The sequence below is a fragment of the Acanthochromis polyacanthus genome, chromosome 23 (assembly GCF_021347895.1).
Source record: "Acanthochromis polyacanthus isolate Apoly-LR-REF ecotype Palm Island chromosome 23, KAUST_Apoly_ChrSc, whole genome shotgun sequence".
Classification (NCBI taxonomy): domain Eukaryota; kingdom Metazoa; phylum Chordata; class Actinopteri; family Pomacentridae; genus Acanthochromis; species Acanthochromis polyacanthus.
The window spans coordinates 2,210,062-2,218,039 of NC_067135.1; positions in this window are offsets into that span (position 1 = coordinate 2,210,062).

Here is a 7,978-nt window from a genome sequence, read left to right on the forward strand (position 1 = left end):
ACAAAGATCCGTAAATGCGCACAAAGATCCGTAAATACGCACAAAGATCCGTAAATACGTACAAAGAGCCATAAATGTGTACAAAGATCCGTAAATGCGTACAAAGATCAGTAAATACGTACAAAGATCAGTAAATGCGTACAAAGATCAGTAAATGCGTACAAAGATCAGTAAATGCGTACAAAGATCAGTAAATGCGTACAAAGATCCGTAAATGCGTGCAAAGATCCGTAAATACGTACAAAGATCCTTAAATACGCACAAAGATCCGGAAATGCGGACAAAGATCCGTAAATGCGTACAAAGATCCTTAAATACGCACAAAGATCCGTAAATGCGGACAAAGATCCGTAAATGCGGACAAAGATCCGTAAATACGTACAAAAATCAGTAAATGCGTACAAAGAGCCGTAAATGCGTACAAAGATCCGTAAATACGTACAAAGATCATTAACCCTTTAAGCTTCAGTCAATTCCAGCCGTTTTCAGTACAAAAAATCACTAATATTCTATTTTTAAATAAAAAAATTACGAAAAATACAGGGAATATTGGACGCACATCGCGAGGTGTATTTCCTTGAAAACGACCGATTCGTGGATTTTATACCGACTTCAGGATATGTTTTGGACAAAATAGTTTACTGGCTTGTGTTGTCTGGATGTAAAAGGTTGGATTATGGCCGTTTTATGTGGAATCTTTTTTTCTGTGTGTAATAATGAACCCGGAAATGTGAGTCGCGCTGTGTGCGTTGAAGCCGTGTATAGAGAACGGATGGATGAATATTTGTTTTTGTCGGACAAATGTGTTTTTCTCACCCGCTGTGGTAATCACATCTGAAAGTGGTTTATACCGGCGGATTCATGAGAATCTAAGCTTTCCATCCAGCCCGATCTCACGAGGATTCGTGAAACTGTCATGTAAATTTTTGTTTTGGTTTCGTGTGCACCAACACGATTTCATCATGTTTTTCGTGCTGCTCACCACGAAATGCGCACCAATGTATTTTAAACGGCGGACTTTTCGTGCCACTCAGAACGTATTTCAAACGAATGGGTATATTATATTTTTAATGTAAAACCGTGGCGAATCCAACGCTATATTTTGCATGACATCGTCCCTAACCATAACCCTAACCATAACCCGGTGGTACACTTACCAATTTGCATAGGAATTTAAAGAATGTCCGACAGCCGTAAACGCGATCACACAAGCAGTATACGCCGATGGACAGCTTAGATCGCCATGAATCCGCCGGTATAAAGCACTTTCAGATGTGATTACCACAGCGGATTTCGTTGTGAGCAACACGAAAAACATTTAGTGGTGAGCGGCACGAAAAACATGACGAAATCGTGTTGGTGCGCACGAAACCGAAACAAAAATTTACGTGACAGTTTCACGAATCCCAGTGAGACCGGGTTGTTCCATCGGCGTATAGTGTTTGTATAATCGGGTTTGCAGCCGTCGGACATTCTTGAAATTCCTATGCAAATTAGTAGGTGTACCGCCGGCGGTACACCTACGACGCACTGAAGCGTAAAGGGTTAAATATGTACTAAGATTTGTCAATGCAAATCGGAATCAGCAAATGCTGTTTTAAAATTTCTGTATTTGTAATGAGGTTTTCAAATGTGTAAATAATCTGCTAATCTGTATTGAAATTTGTAAACAGAATAAGATCCATGAATTCGTACTCTTGTACCTGGTGACTTGTCTGTATGTCCAGCACTTGTAGTCAAATACTTTTCATCTATTCATGTCTTTTATGCTTTTACAGCTCTTATTACGCTTATATATTTTAATACAGATTAGCCGAATTTTTACACATTTTTCAACAATCTTTGCATAATTTGTAGGTTCTAGTCATTTTTCACAAGTTCCTCATTTTTTGTGTGTAATTTTGAACAGTTTTTGAATAATTTTTAACACATTTTGCTGGTTTTTGTTCCATTTTGATTCCATTTTGGACAAGTTTTGAATCAAGTTTGTCAAATTAAGAGTGATCTTTAATTATAAATATATATTAAAAAATGTCAATTCTGAACAAATCTGAATCATTTTTGACAAGCTTCAAGCTTCATTTTTAGCCATTTTTATACAAATTCTGTACAGGTTTTGAATACTTTTTTGAACTTGTTTTAAATCATTTTGGACAAATGACAAAAGTTTAATGTTAGAGGCACTTTCTGAGGTTATGGATGCCGTAAAACAGTTTGTGTTGCAATCGACTCACCGAGAGCCCAGATCAGCAGGTAAACCTTCATCACCACCATCGTCATATTCTTCTTCGTCGTCTTCTTCTTCTTTGTCTTCTTCTTCAAACGTTGGCTCAAAAACTTCAAACCTGTTGAAGAGTTTGCAATTGTCTGAACCTGCTGTTGGTTGTTCAAGAAACTAAGAACGGAACTAACAAACCACTGTGTTCCACGTCAGCAGTTTGTTTGTTCCTTAAAGCAAGGGTGTGGGCTTGGTCTCAACATTGGTAGGGACGATATAACAGCATAACCTGCATGTACACTTTTTGCTGGGGACGGGACATTAATAAGAGCAAACAGATTGGGTGAACGGGGGTCAGGGCTACATTTCTCACGAATATTAACCTAATTAATTGATAAGCTAAATGATCAATGCAAAATAAATCTGTATTGACTTATACTAACTTTCATGTGTATTGGTTCAGGTGATACACCATTCGATTCAAATCTTTGTTTTCAAAAACTACTAAAGAAACATTTTGAAAACTTCCTCTGCTGTGTCCCTTCTTTCTCTCCCTCTCTTAGTTGCTGATGTGTTACCTACGTAAAAATGAAAAAGTTAAAATTGTTATTTTCATGGGAGAAAGTAATTTTCAAAATGGGGGAGTTCCCCCTTGCTTCATATAAAGGAAATTTACAGTGGCTGTTTTTTTTTGTGTGTGTGTGTGTGTGTTTTTGTGGGGGGGGGGGTACTATTTAACCTATACATGGAACTACATGTTAGCCTACATTGTCCTTCACCACAAGAGTAATACGTTGCTTTAATTGGTCTCTTTCATCTTCTTCTCCCTTATTTTCATCTCTAAAGTGCATCAGTGGGTTGAGCAATTATGGAAAAAATCTAAATCGGGATTAATTGAACTTTTTACCTCGATCATGATTAATGTAGATTATCTGAAAAAATGTCTGCATAGGCTGCAAATAAAAATATTTTTAAATAAATAATGTAGAAAATAATTAAATACATTTTAATTAATGAATAAATGCACTAATAGGTATTTGGTTTCAAAAGTGTAAAGTCACAACATGCTCTAGCCTTCTTTCCTTCTAAACCAGAAGAAAAGCAGCAGCATGTGTTTTTTTTGACTGTCAACACTTTCCTGTGAAACACAGACTGGGACCTCTCTCTCTCTAAGCAGCTTCTTGCTCACGTTTTTCTGGTTCTATATTTTCCAGCAGAGTTCACTACATTTCTCACAGTTTAATTAACGTTAACAGTAGAAAACACCTACAGGAGGACAATTCTCTCTAAGCAGCTTCCTACTGGAGTTTTGCAGGTTAGCAAGTTCACACAGTTTAATGTTATGCTAACTCTGATGCAGGTCGGACTTTCAGTAGCAACATTAGTGGTGTGTTCCCCACGTCCACAGCATTGACGTCTTTTTACATTACTTACAGTGTCGTCTGCTGCTGCTGCTGGCCGAAAAAACTTCTAATATCCCTCCTCTTTGAAGGGGGCAGAGAAGGCGGCATGTTTATTTCTTGTGTATTTCTGTCGGGGCTGTGTGAGTGTGTGAGTGAGTGTGTGAGTGTGTGTGTGTGTGTGTGTGTGGGGGGGGGGGGCACATTCAGCAAGTGAAAAGGGGTAAATGTAAGTCTGAACATAATGAAAATAATTCACTTAATAATGGTAGGGTCAATTCTATCCTTACAACATATGGGAAGACAATCAAAATTACCTATATAACTGAACTCATTATATAATGCAAAAAGGTTGCTTAAAAGTTGGTGGGGACAATTTGACCCTCTTGAAAAGTTGGTAGTGTTATGTCCCTACCGTCCCTATGCAAACCTGCGCCCTTGCCTTAAAGTAACTAAGTCTGGGTCTGTCAAAGGTTCTTACTGGTTAAAATGAGTTCTTCCCCCTCACTGAGAGTTTATCTCTATAAAATAATGTAATAAAATGCTCGCTTCGCTGTGGGAAATGTGCTGAGATGAACTGATACCAGAGTCGTCTTCTGATCCTCTGATAACGTCGTATTTTCAGCGTAGATGGACCAGAAACCACCAGCAAACGTCCCTGTTTTATAGACATACAGATCTAGAACTCGTTCTGACCAACCACCTATCACACATGCTCATATGAGCCACGGAAGTTTACCCAGAATGCACTTTGTAAAGTTTTCTGTGGTGAATTATCAGAAAACAGAAACACATCCAGGAAACCAATGATTGTGTCTCGGACGCTGTCATTAAACTGCTGCAGATTTACTGTTTAAGCTACGATACATAATACTGATGCTCACAGTTGAATTTGGAGAAAATGAACAAAAAACTGCTTTAGTGTTTAGACTGTGACACGTGGAGAGGATGTAAAACTGATCTGGTAGCAGTTTTGAGTCGCATTTTGACTCATTTCAAACAACTGTCGAGACATTTTGGACAAATTTGAGTCCTTTTTGGAGTTAAAAAAATTAAATGCAAAATGACAAAAACTGAGACGGAGTGGACACAAAATTACGCAAATGATGCACAAAATGACACAGACGTGACACAGAATTACTAAAGAACAAGACAAAGAGACTCAAATAAAGACACAAAATGACAAAGCTGTTGGATGAAACCACACAACTGCATACAGGAACTAAAACAGACACAAATAGACAAAAAGTCTGGCAGAAAATAACACAAATGAGACACAAAACCACACAGCTGAGATAGGAAAGAGAAATTAGACACAAATGGACAAAGAATTACACACAAAATGACACAAGCAAGACAAAAAAATGAGACAGAAAACAACACAAATCAAGACGCCAACAAAAGAGAGTCACACTAAACAACCTAAACAAGACACAAAACGACAACAAACGGAAAAATCTTCCAAAAACACACAAACGGAGCAGTTCTAGTCCATTTGTTTTCAGTCACCATGTAAATTAGGAACCAAACGACACAAACAAGACACAAAATGGGCACACATAAGACACAAAACTACTAAAACAAGACAAAACAACAATTTGGAGGCACAAGTAAGATACAAATAAGAAACAATGGCACAACATTACAACACAACATTACAAAACCAAGACAAAACGACAGGAACAAGACACAAAACAACAGAAATGAGACACAAATCAACACAAATAAGACACAAAATGACAAAAAATACAACAGAAAGTGAGACAAATAACGACACATATAACGCAAACGACATAAAGCTACAAAAAAATGTTTAAAAAAAGGACACAAAACCACACAAACGAGAAACAAAATGACACAAAGATGACACCAAATTACAAAAGCAACAAAAATCAGGACACAAAACCACACAACTGAGATACAAAAGAAAAAATGGACACAAAACAACATTTATGGAACAAAACTGGTAAAACTGCTTATAAATGAAGATTATTATTAGAAAATCTTTCTGCTGAACTTTAATGAATTTTAATTAGAAATGACTGAAATAAACAGAAGGCTCCAGCACCCCCCCGTGACCCTAGTGAGGATAAAGCGGTGTATAGAGAATGGATGGATAGATGGATGAAATAAACAGAGAAAGGTCAGTTTACTGTTCAGGTAAACAGTTTATGAGAGAATTAGAGACATAAAAGAACATCTTCTGCAAACGGACGGACACTGAAGTCATTCAGCTGGACAACATTAAACTCTGTTTAACAACATAATAAAATATGATAAAATAACAAAACCACACGATGTTGGACTGTCATATGATGAATAAGACCAGCAGAACAGCGGACAGGCAGAGGTTTGCTGCTTCCTTCGGGAAAATGTTCATCGCAGCTGCGAGTAAAGAAACAGAAGAAGAAGAAACCATTAAAAATATAACAGCATGTTCATAAAACATCACAACATTTCTTCACAAAGACCTCAAGATAAATGCAAACGTTCATTTTAGTATTTTGACAAAAATAAAAAAATAAAACTAAGGGAAAATGGGTTTGCATCACATTTGAATAGTTGTTAATAAAACTGTCCGTGCATCAAAAAGACGTTGCGTTTTTATTGCCAACAATGTATTCATTTACAGTAGGTGAGGTGTAAACTTCCCTGTTTTTTGTTGCTGCTATTTCATGGATTTATTAAACTTTATTTATTTTTTAGTGGGTGTAAGTAAAGAATCAGGCTGAGGTTGAAGTCCACACTGGTCAGTTAAAAATCACCTCGATCAACCTTCACTACCTCAAACATCGAAGATCCAAGTTTGCGCAACAGAATCTTTGATAAATTAAAATCAAAATTTTCAAAGATAGCTCAGACAAAAACTCTGAAAACCCCAGATTACACTCAACCATTTTCCATCCGGTGTTACATTTGTGCTCAGCTGTTTTATTATTTTATATTTTCGTCTTGGAAAGCAAAGAACATGTCAGACTGTAATAACAGCAGTTTATGGCATCTGATGGAGCAGATATCTGGAAAACTGTCATACAAGCACTAAATTTGAAACAACTTATACGGCAGACAGCGTTCGTTCAAGATGACAGGCATTGGTGTCATATTTTTGATTTTTTTTTTAATATCTTTAAATTCCAGTTTTTTCATTGCGTAGAAGAAATTTCACTCTTGGTACTTGAACGTTTGCTGTAGTGGGATGTTTACTGGTACTCTGGCATACGGTGGGCTTACCAACACAGAGCATGAGTCTGTGAAGGTAAGAAGACCAGAAACATTTGGAAAGTATACAATTTATATGAATGTTCAGACAGTAGGGACTGGACCGTGTGTAAATATGAGGATGACTAGTGGTTCATTTGTTTGCTAATCAGTAACAGAAGGTAAGACAACAAAGAAGAAAAGCTGGTTGAATCAAGAGATCTGGCAGACAACAAAAGGTAAGAGGGAGTCTGACACACAGTAACAAATAAAAGATAAAAGAATTGTGGATAACCACAGGAAATACAATGATGAAGTGACACGAGAAGGTATCTGTATCTAAAGGTGTGCAGTTTTCTTCATCAGATGTTTCCATTGTTTCGTCCATTCTGAAACCTTAGAAGTAGATTCTGTCAACAGAAATCATCTACGAACCTTCTAAATACGGTAAATCTGGTTAATGTTGGAAACGTCTTGGTACATTAGTATGGCTGTTTTCTGAGGTGAGCAGCTGTCTGACACACCTGAGGAGGAGGAGGCGGTTACCTGAGTGGGCGGGGTCGGAGTCGTACCAGTTTCCTATTGTGTCTGGTATAATCAGGGTATAGTTATCTTCTCCATAATATTCGTATGTGTAAGTCGGCCCCCAGTTATCATCCTCTTCATCGCCTCCTCTTGTCAGCATCACTGCAGCGCCTGCAGGTGAACAAACAGAAAGTTTGTTAAAACCGTTCAAACAAACCAGTATCTCCTGACTTCCTTAAATAATCAACAACAGTGATTTAGAAAACCCTTAAGTGGCCAATGTGAGGATGTTATTGAGAAAAACTATTTCTAAATGTGTGTCTGTATCTCAGTCTGTGTTCGTAGATTTGTAAATAAGTAAAATAATTTGTAAATGTACTGAGATTTGTCAGCGCAAACTGGAATCTGCAGATGTGTTTAAAATTTGTGTATTTGTAATTAGGTTTTCAAAAATCAGCTAATCTGTATTCAAATTTGTAAACTTGATAAGATCTGTGAATGTGTACAAAAATCTATGAACGTGTAGAGGGATTCATGAACACGTACAACGATCTGTGAGTACGTACAAAGATCTGTAAATGCGTACAAAGATCCGTAAATACGTACAAAGATCCGTGAATGCGCACAAAGATCCGTG